Source organism: Nanorana parkeri, unplaced genomic scaffold (assembly GCF_000935625.1).
Source record: "Nanorana parkeri isolate BGI_ZX_2015 unplaced genomic scaffold, ASM93562v1 scaffold13, whole genome shotgun sequence".
In the NCBI taxonomy this organism is placed as follows: Eukaryota; Metazoa; Chordata; class Amphibia; order Anura; family Dicroglossidae; genus Nanorana; species Nanorana parkeri.
In genome coordinates, this window is record NW_017306281.1 from 2,408,064 (window position 1) to 2,419,416 (window position 11,353).

The following is an 11,353-nucleotide window of genomic DNA, read 5'->3' on the forward strand; positions in this document are numbered from 1 at the left end:
CAAATAATTTCAAAGTGCAATTAAAAAAAAAAAAAGTTCTACAAAATGGTGATATTCATCGACTTGTACTCATCAAATCAAACTTCATGTGATTATTCCACCATATCCGCATGCTCCCCCTAGAATGGATCAACTCACTGTATGAGTTTGACCACCAGATCAGTAATGTTCAAACAGCGCATATGAACCACTTTTCCTCGGTTTACTTTACAAGGCTTTCAACCAGTCGGTTTACTTTCCAGGGCTCTCAACCACTTGGTTTACTTTCCAAGGCTCTCAACCACTTGGTTTACTTGCCAAGGCTCTCAACCACTTGGTTTACTTGCCAAGGCTCTCAACCACTTGGTTTACCCCCCAAGCCTCTCAACCACTTGGTTTACTTGCCAAGCCTCTCAACCACTTGGTTCACTTTCCAAGGCTCTCAACCACCCGGCTTACTTTCCAAGGCTCTCAAGCACTTGGTTTACTTGCCAAGCCTCTCAATTACCTGGTTTACTTTCCAAGGCTTTCAGCCCCCCCGCCCCCACCTCTTCCAGTACTCTTATTATAAATGGCAAAATCCCATAAAAAGACAAGATAGCATAGTGAAGTACTTCAAGCCATTTATTCCAATAAAATACACTGCCTGGTCAAAAAAATAGTCACCACCTGGATTGAGCTAAGCAAATAGGGAAGAGCTACAGGTATTGCTTCAGTTGGTCAGGTCCAGGTTTTTGGCCAGGCAGTGTATTGAAAAAACACTCACACGTACATTTGTGCTACACAGCACCAGTTCATGCGCATGAATATAAACTGCCAGCTAGAAATCTCTCCTCCATGTTACCCTGGCACTTCCTGTTCGCGTGATGATCTCAGATGACCCCCTCCCTCCCTAAGATCTAAGCTTCCTGAAGAACGTTTGACACTTCAAGGGGCTTTGGAGTTAGGTGCCCACTGCTGCCTTCTGTGGTTTCCTCCACTGGACCTTATGTTACTGCATGCCCCACTTGTTGCAGGGGTAGGCAACCTTTAGCTGTGGTGAATACCACAAATACCATTATAAATCTGCCCCTGGGAGTCATGTCTGTCAGAGTCTTGCAATAGCTCATGAGAGTTGTAGTTCCACAACAGCTGCATGCCAAGGTTGCCTACCCCTGCATTAGTGACATACTGTCCAGCAGAAGGAAGTATACAGCACTGTAGGGCGGCAGGTATCCAACACACCTGGAAGTGTGCCAGATGCTGAAGATCTTACAGCAACAATAGATGTCACAAGAACAGAATAGAATAGATGCACAAGATGCACATCAGCATGGAAAGCAGGACAGGTAAGTATTAAATTATTGCTTTTTTTAGGGATGACTTTTTTTTAAATGTAGAGACAGAGCCATCTTAAATGATAAGTGCATTATTAGACAAAATAAATGCAACTGAGGAGCCCGCGGAGGCTTTACTCCTCGAAACCAGACAGGGTCACTTGCTCACAATTTAAGCTTATAGTAATGATCTTCATTGCATTGAAGCAGGACACTGCTCAATGGTGGCAATCCACCACCTTGAATACATACAAGGTTATTTCTAAGGTCTTGTGGATGATAAGCAGTGACAAGGAGACGAGGAGACTGAGACCTTGGATGATAAGATGGTTGATTTTAAAAAAGTGTGGTCCTTATGGGCAGGGGTGTCCCTACTAATTTATCTGCCTGAGGTGGGGGGTGGATCGGTGTGTGCTGGTGCTGCACGTTACGGGGGGGCTTGATTGGTTGTATTGGTGGCGCACGTTACCTGCAAGGTGCCTCTGTTTGGCGTTGCTCTCAGCTCACTGACATTACCAATTGCCAGGAGCTGGTTGGGACACCACTTAGCTCCTGGCAACTAGTGGTGTCAGTGAGCTGGGCGGGACACCGCCCAGAGAGTCACAGGTAGCTAAGAGCTCTTAGCAATCTGGGATGCTCTGGCTGTAACGTGAGCAACAGGCACACCTGCTGCCTCTACCCCCCCACGTGACCCATTAAGATGCTGCATAAGACAACCAGCTCAGGCTGCCTCATTATAAGGAAGGCCCTGCTCATGGGTCCGACAATACCTTCCTCTGAATTGTGATTGTTGCCTACTTGACCAGTAAAAGCCTCTATAGGGTGTTCTCCCAGCCGCCACCTCCCGCCCCTTCCCTCCCTACATTTGCCCTATTTGATAATGTTGCATTCAGGGGCATAACTAGAAATCACAGGGCTCCATAGCAAACTTTTGTAGGTGCCCCTTCCTCCCCAACCGTCCAAAAAAGAAGGACCCACCTCCAGAACACGTTCCCGCTCACTGCTGCAGAGCCCACCATAAACCCGCACAGCCCACCAGAGGCCCTGCGGAGCCCACCTGAGACCCCGCAAAGCCCACTTGAGACCCTGCACAGCCCACCTGACACCCTGCACATACCAGAGACCCTGCACATACCATAGACTCCGCACAGCCCACTTGAGACCCCGCACAGTCCACCTGACACATTGCAGAGCCAACCTGAGACCCCCCATAGCCCACCTGAGATCCCACACAGCCCACCTGCGAGCGACCCTGCAGAGCCCACCATAGGCTCCCTATGGTGGGCTGGTCACACTCCTGCACAACTCTTACCTGTCAGCCCCGATCCGCTGTCAGCCTTCTCCAACACCGGACCCAGCCTTCTCCACCACAGCTCTCCAGCCCTTCAGAGAACAAACTGCCTCCTGCTACAGCCAAATATTTCAAATTTTGACTCATTAGTCCAGGGCACCTGCTGAAATTTTTCTGCGGGCTTGCGGCCAAAAAGCCATACGTACGATGTGGAAACAAGGCTAAGCGACTCAACTATGAGCGAAAACATAGGAACTGGGGTGCAGAAAAATGGCAGCAGGTGCTCTGGCCTGATGAATCATAATTTTAAATATTTGTCTGTTGCAGAAGGCAGTTTGTTTGCCGAAGGGCTGGAGAGCTGTACAAAATTAGTGTCTGCAGCAACAGTGAAGCATGGTGGAGGTTCCTTGCAAGTCTGGGGCTGCATTTCTGCCAATGGAGTGTGATTGGCCCCAAATTTATTCCGCACCAGGACAACCACCCCAAACATACAGCCAATATAATTAAAGGAGAACTATGGGGTCAGTGTTTTTCCCCATAGTTCTCCTTAGGGTAACGGGAGGACACAAAATAGCGTCCTCCCGTTACCCTAAGCTCAGTATACCGCGAGCTACAGCTCGCGGTATACTGAGACGCCGAGTTCTCCTTTAAGAACTATCTTCAGCTTAAAGAAGAACAAGGAGTCCTGGAAGTGATGGTTTGGCCCTGATCTCAACATTATCAAGTCTATCTGGGATTACATGAAGAGACAGAATGATTTGAGGCAGCCTACATCCGCAGAACATCTGTGGTTAGTTCTCCAAACTATTTGGAACAACCTACCTACCGAGTTCCTTCAAACTGTGTGCAAGTGTACCTAGAAAGCGGCAAAAGGTGGTTACACCAAATATTGATTTCATTTGGATTTCTCTTTTGTTCATTTACTTTACATTTTGTTAATTGATAAAAATAAACTATTAACACTTTTATTTATGAAAGCATTCTTACTTCACAGCATTTTGTCACACCTGCCTAAAACCTTTGCACAGTACTGTACAAGCATACTTATTTCTCACCCCCAAAAAGTTGCATTAGTAGATTTCACCTATGGTCAGCGAATGTAGTAACATTATCCAGTGGCTATGCATGTGCTGCTAAATTCCAGCTACCGTATATACTCGAGTATAAGCCGTCCCGAATATAAGCCTAATTTTACAAAAAAAACTGGGAAAAAGTATTGACCCGAATATAAGCCGAGGGTGGGAAATGAGGCAGCTACTGGTAGATAGATACCAATAAAATTACATTAATATTTATTTAAAAGAAAAATAACCTAGCTCTGTAAGTGGAAAAGGGGGTACAGGGCTACATACAGATCATTTAATCCATTCATGTTAGTATAATTGTAAATGTATTGTTGCAGGCACTCTATATGTACATGTACTATATACTACATATAGAGTGCACTGAACAATAGATTTACAATTATCCTCTGCTAATATGAATGGGTTAAATGATCCGTAGTACATGATATGTAGCCCTGTACTATGGATCATTTAACCCATTCATGTTAGCAGAGGATCATTGTAAATGTATTGTTGCAGGCACTCTATATGTACATGTACTATATACTACATATAGAGTGCACTGAACAATAGATTTACAATTATCCTCTGCTAATATGAATGGGTTAAATGATCCGTAGTACATGATATGTAGCCCTGTACTATGGATCATTTAACCCATTCATGTTAGCAGAGGATCATTGTAAATGTATTGTTGCAGGCACTCTATATGTACATGTACTATATACTACATATAGAGTGCACTGAACAATAGATTTACAATTATCCTCTGCTAATATGAATGGGTTAAATGATCCGTAGTACATGATATGTAGCCCTGTACCCCCTTTTCCACTTACAGAGCTAGGTTATTTTTCTTTTAAATAAATATTAATGTAATTTTATTGGTATCTATCTACCAGTAGCTGCCTCATTTCCCACCCTCGGCTTATATTCGGGTCAATACTTTTTCCCAGTTTTTTTTGTAAAATTAGGCTTATATTCGGGACGGCTTATACTCGAGTATATACGGTATTTTCTAGTAATGTGGATTGAAACTGCAATACCAAGACTTCCCGGCAGATGGTGACAATGCTATTTCCACTTGTATTTTCTTGCTCTTGGCTCTTCTCTGAATTCCTTACAGATAAAATACAAAACCAATTACTGCAGTTTTGTATTACTTAAAAATCATTAATTCTATTGTTAATTACAACTGGTGTGAGTACCTGAAATTCGCTTGATTTTAGCCTCTTGTGGTTTTCTGTGCAGACAGAAAAGAACAGTTTACTTAACTCATCAATCTGCTGTTTCACTGTTTCTGTTCAGTCATAGGGAGTGTGCAGGGGGGTGACCAGGCTGAATTGCATAGCTGCCGCAGAGAAAAGTTAGATCACTGGGTCCAGGGAGGTTCTATGTAGGTATAGAAAACTCATGTCAGCCACAAAAAAAGCAGCCTTTTTATACATTTAAATGTTTATCATTGGTAAAATTTTCAGTCATTCAAGCAGTTAAATGTATTTGTTTGTATACCTAAAAAGTCCCATTCAGCCTTTGAACTTAGTCTTCAATCTTGTAATCAGTCTATTTAAATAGAGACGAATAGTCACTCTGTTGTTTGGTATCATTGTATGCACAAAATTGAACATGGACCAGAGAAAGCAAAGGAGATTGTTGTCTGAGGACATAAGAAAGACAATTATAGACTAGCATGTCAAAGGTAAAGGCTATAAGACCATCTCCAAGCAGCTTGAGTGTTCCTGTGACTACAGTTGCAAATATTACTAAGATGTTTAGGATTCATGGGAGTGTATCCATTGTGTAAACAAAAGAACACTGTGCCTAATGTGAACCCAGCGGCGTATTTAACTTTGCTGCTGCACTAGGCAAGGCAGCAGCGCCGCCCCCTCCCCCGCAGCTTCTTGGAAAATCCCCCCTCCCCTGACTGACCCGCCGCTGCTCATACAGCACCCCCCCAATACGCCCCTGTGTGAACCATGGAGGAGGTTTGGTTATGTTTTGGGGCTGCTTTGCTGTGTACAGCACCTTGAATCTGTGCAGGAGACAATGAAATCTCAAGACTATAGAGGAATTCTTGAGTTCAACTTACTGCCCAGTGTCAGAAGCTCTGCCCTTGCAGTTTATGCCTCCCCCAAAGCATAATGACCCAAAAAAACAGCGAAAAAGCATTGAACTATTCTGAAGTGACCTTTTATGAGCCCTGATCTAAATCCTATCGAACATCTAAGGAAAGACCTGAAAAATGCAGTCTGGAGAAGGCACCCCCAGTTTCTTGATCAAACTGATCCAAACCTGTGACAGCTGGAGCAGTTTGATCAAGAACAGTGGGTCCAACCAACCTATTGGCAGATGGAGAGGTCTCATTGAGAGCTACAGAAATTGCTTGTTCGCAGTGATTGCCTATAAAGATTGTGCAACGAAATATCAGGTTAAGGGCTCCATCAATTTTGTCCATGCCATTTTCATTTGTTTTATTATTTAAAATATTTTGTTGAATCAAAATTGAAATGTAAAGTCTGATTTTCATTAAATATGGCATAAACAATGATGGATGACAATTACTTTCATCAGTTGCCAGTTATTGCAGAGAAAATTGTAAATTATTTTTTCGTGGAAGGGTACCAACAAATGTGTCCATGTCTGTATGTCACCGCTTGAGTCTACCATCTTCAACACTGCCACCACAGATCAGATACAGTGATAAGACACCATGAGGAAAAGGGATTATGTATCAAAAGCGTTGCATATATGACAATATCTGACCATGCTCTCTCAGAACTTGGGCTTTAATGGCCATGGCGTTAAAGCTAGAGGCTAAGAAGTGGAATGGAATGTTTGACCCTGAGCTAGAATGTCTGCCCGAACTGAAAGAGGCCAAGGGTTATCTGCAACCTCAGAAGTTAACTCTGAGTACCAGACCGCTGGCACTAATCTACCAGAATGGCAGGAACTCCTTTCATCTCAATTTTCCATAGCAGGCATGGGAGAAAACAAATTCCGGGAGTAAGAAGTCCACTGAAAGTGTCAGCTGCAAACGCTAGGGCATCTCTTGACTTGGCACTCAGATTGTGATGGCACTCCATCAAATTCACATTCAGGCCATGAGAAAAGGAACAAAAGAGAGCGCCTCCATAGTGTAAAAACATTATTTAATAGTAAAAACACGCAGCTCTAAGGCTGTACTTAAAACAGTTCAGTAGAATAAAAACCAGTAGAATAAGGTGAGAGGACGGAACCCCTGGCAGGGAGAATCTGGAGCGATGTAAAACACCAGTAACCTCGATCCCTGTATTGATAAATGGTTTACGCATTTCTGGGGCACGCCCCCTTCATCAGAACCAATGAATGAACACCCCCATGTATCCTGCCTTAAATCTTTGACTCTTTTTGGATTTGGGCTCTTTTTGGATTTGAAGGCGCCGGTATTGTTTTGCAATCACATTCAGGCCCCCTACTTGTGACAAACACATCCTGGTGTAGAGACCATTCCCCGGGGTCAATTCATTTACAACTTAGTCTGCTTGTTTATTTGCTACCCAAGGAATGTGAACCCCAAGCAGAAGATTTTCTTTCTCATCCTGTGGCCTGGGGTTTTATATCCCCTTGATTATTTATTTATGCCACCAGAGTGGCTTGTTGGACTGTATTCTCACTGGGTGGCTTTTAAGCTGTGAAATCCAGTGAAGTAGCAGCACTGATCAAATTTCCAAGCTATCGATGGTTAGTTTGGTCTCCTCCTGCACACATCAGCCCTGTACTCACAGGGAACGGAGAACCCCTCCCAGACCCGACAGACATCTGTAGTATGACTCTCCCACTGAAGGGGAAGAAACTGGTGACCTTGTGACCATTAGCCCCAGAACTGGCATGCAGAGGCAAAGTGATGAACAGTGTTGTCTTCAAATAAAAGGCACTTTTGTCTCAACCCTTGCTATGCTTCTATCTGTATTCAACCTCAGATACTCCCAACATTGAGATGGAACCAGAGAGAGGATTTGTGATGGTTCACAATTTATCTGAAGCTCCATAGGAGTGTCAGCAAAATCTGTAGGTTTCGCCGCAAGTCACAAGCTAAATGGGGCTTTAATGATGAGATTGTCAAGATAAGCGATCACTGAGATACCCCCAGGTCTTAAGATCAGGTACAAAACATTTGTGATTTCTCTTGGAAGTGTGGGCAGACCAACTGGTAGGGGAGCTGCAGTTTCTGTTGCTCAATCGCAAAGCACAGGTAGCACTGATGCAAAGAAAAGATCAGTATAACCATCTCAAACTTTCGACTAATGCTAAAAATTCTCCCTGAACCAGCGAAGACCACCACTGGTCTGGGGGATTCCATAGGAAACCTCTTAAGCCAGATAAAGGCATTGAGAGAGCCTTGAAGTCCAGAAGGGCGAGGACCCTTCTGTTTCGTTTGGTTACTTTAAATAGGTTTTGAAAAAAAATATATATATCTTTGAAACAGCACCAACATGGTACAGGGATCATACTTTCCCTCAACCAGGCATCTGAGATGTTGGAGTCATGAATTGGAAATCAACAACATGCTCCCACCCCCCCAGCTGTCCACAGGTGGGAGCAGACCTTCACATTGTAGAGAGCTTGCCAGTGAACTTTAAAATCTTAATTATTATTATACAGGATTTATATAGCGCCAATAGTTTGCACTGCGCTTTACAATATAAGGAAGACATTACAGTCACAATACAATTTAAGACAAGATGGTAAGGAGGGCCCTGCCCGTGAGGGCTTACAATCTAAAAGGGAGGGGGCCCAATGGCCCAAAAAATAGGATTTTGGTACTCACCGTAAAATCCTTTTCTCTCCGTTCATTGAAGGACACAGGGAACAGATCGGAGATCATGTACTGTAGGGTAATATCGCCACCTGCAGGAGAAGGACGCTAGGCACAAAAAAACTAAAGACCAATTACAGCCTAGGGGCGGCCCCTGCCGGTGGCCAAACCCCCCACCTACTGAGAAGTCTCCAGTTTAGTAACAAGCAGTAAAGGAGTACACACCCACATAGAGGGGCGGGCCCTGTGTCCTTCAATGAACGGAGAGAAAAGGATTTTACGGTGAGTACCAAAATCCTATTTTCTCTCCCGTTCATTGAAGGACACAGGGAACAGATCGGAGATCATGTACTGTAGGGACGTCACAGAGCAGTACCAAAAAAGAGGGGTGGGCCAACAGAAACAACAAACCCAACTTAAACAAAAAAAATTCCCTCAAACGGCCGCCTGCAACACTTTGCGCCCCAAACCAGCATCCGCAGATGCCAAAACATCCACCTTATAAAACTTGGCAAAGGTGTGAACAGAAGACCAAGTCGCGGCCTTACAAACCTGAGAAACGGAGGCACCATGACGGAAAGCCCAAGATGCCCCAACAGCCCTTGTAGAATGGGCCGTAACAGAAAAAGGAGGCTCACGCCCCTTAATAGCATATGCCTGAGATACTGTGTCGCGAATCCATCGAGAGATGGTAGCCGACGAGGCAGCCCTGCCCTTCCGGGGGCCATCTGCAATGACAAACAGGGAATCCGATTCCCGAAACGCAGCCGTAGCACTCAGGTAAACCCGGATGGCGCGGACCACGTCCAGACAGTGCAGTGCCCTCTCCTTCCTGTGGACAGGCTTCGGACACAAGGAAGGTAGGACAATGTCCTCATTGAGATGGAAAGCCGAAATTACCTTTGGCAAGAAAGACGGCCGAGGCCGCAGAACAACCTTGTCCTGATGCAGGACCAGCAACGGGGACGAGCAAGAAAGAGCTGCCAATTCCGAAACCCTGCGGATCGAGGTGACCGACACCAAAAAGGCTACTTTTTGAGAGAGAGTCAGAATCGGAATATCAAACGGGAGAGAAATACTTTTTTTTCTGAAATGAGGCTAAAAGGTGCCCATACACTCTTCATTTTCCTTCGGAAATCTTCCAGGAATGGTCTTCCAAACGATAATCGAACAGCTGATGGAACACCAACAATTTTTATTGCTGTAATTACACTCAAATTTTCTCAAAGGGTGAGGCCGGAATTTTTTTTTCGAATCGAACTAAAAATCGCTTTTTTACGTTAACAAAAATTTAATTAAAAAAGAACACTACACGTGCATAGTGTGTGCTTGAGGGGCTGTTTGAGCTAGAATCGAACTAGGGTTCTTGGCCGCAATGAAAATGTCCGATCGATAATCTATAGGTGTATGGCCAGCTTTAGTCATAGTGGAAGAACACAAAGTGAACGTTATTTGTAATCTAATCAGGAAGATTTCCCTTTAGTTCTTTCCCCAATGACACAAAGTGCTAGGAAAGCTCATCAAATTCAGGGGAAATTCCATCTTACATACTTGTATGAAAAAAGCATCCCTATTTCCCCTTTATGCTTGTTCTGGTGACTGATGCAAAATTCCAAATTTTACAGTTGTCACAATGGTCCCCAGGACAAATAGGATGAATTTCCCTAGCAGAGACACAGACGGCAATTAAAACAAAGGTTAACTTATTTTGAAGACTGGCATATCCTCTCTCCGACATAGGTTTACCTTTTTGGATTTTATACTTAGGGGTTTCTTTTCTATATCAGCAATTTTAAACATGGCAGGGTTTCTAACATATCTCTGGTTGCAGAAAGCACACAAGTGTAAAAGAGGCTGTGGAGATCTGATGACATTAACATGGTAACTTACCCTGTTCCTGTGGTCTGGAAAGTTGCCAGAATCAAGGAAAAATAGCAGGTTGTACCCTTTAAGCGTCACCTGCATTAGAGCTGCTCACAAGCTCCAGCTCTGAGCCCCTGCAGTCACAGAGGGGGTTAATTGCTTTATTGCAATCTTTTTGCCCTTACATTGGTGGAGTACAAATTTACAGAGGGGATGTGACCACCAGTAGTCCCAGCACTGTGGGACTACTGGTGGTCACAGTTTGCTGTGGTCCCAGATGCAAGGAGTAAAATGTGGACTAGAGCAGGAGAGGTGCAGAGAAGCAGCTTGCAGAATCATTTTCCCCAACAAAGAACTCTGTTATGAGATCCGCTCACTTCCTGGTAATGAGCCTCCACGCTTCTTTCTGCCTAATGGAAGAACAAATGTAAAATGGCTGTGGAGTGATAGAAATGCAAATAGCGTAGGAAGCTTAAGGAAATTCCCCAACCTTTTCCTAGTGTACACGTGCTGTGGCCCCATTTATTCCCATTAATGGTCCATACTTATGGTAACCTCCAGCCATTCAGCAGAGAACAGATCATGAATGGTTTCTGCTCTAACTTGTATCAAAGTAGTACATAAGAATGACGCTGCTGGCATTTGCCAAGATGTATATTTAAACCCAAATACTCATTTTGTGCAAATAGCTTCTTGCCTTGTAAATGTAGTTGTGCAAGTTTTTTTTTTTTTTTTTGAATATTGGTGTGAATACCTGTTGATACCAGCTCCCAATGCTGAAGGACGGTTTTCACCCTCCTGTATGAACTACTGGCAGCTCTGCTCATACCCCGAGGCCTCCTTGATAGCCGACTCACGACTTTACAACAGTCCCACTACAACTTACCTGAATCCACCACCACGTGACCCTCTACAGCAACTGTTGAAAACAGTCACCATGCTGTTGCTGCAGTATTCAGAACCCTGTGAGGATTCTGGCGATGGCTCAACAGGAAGAGTCCATTTAACCAGCCAACAACATGGGCACCTGAAAATGGACCCTCCC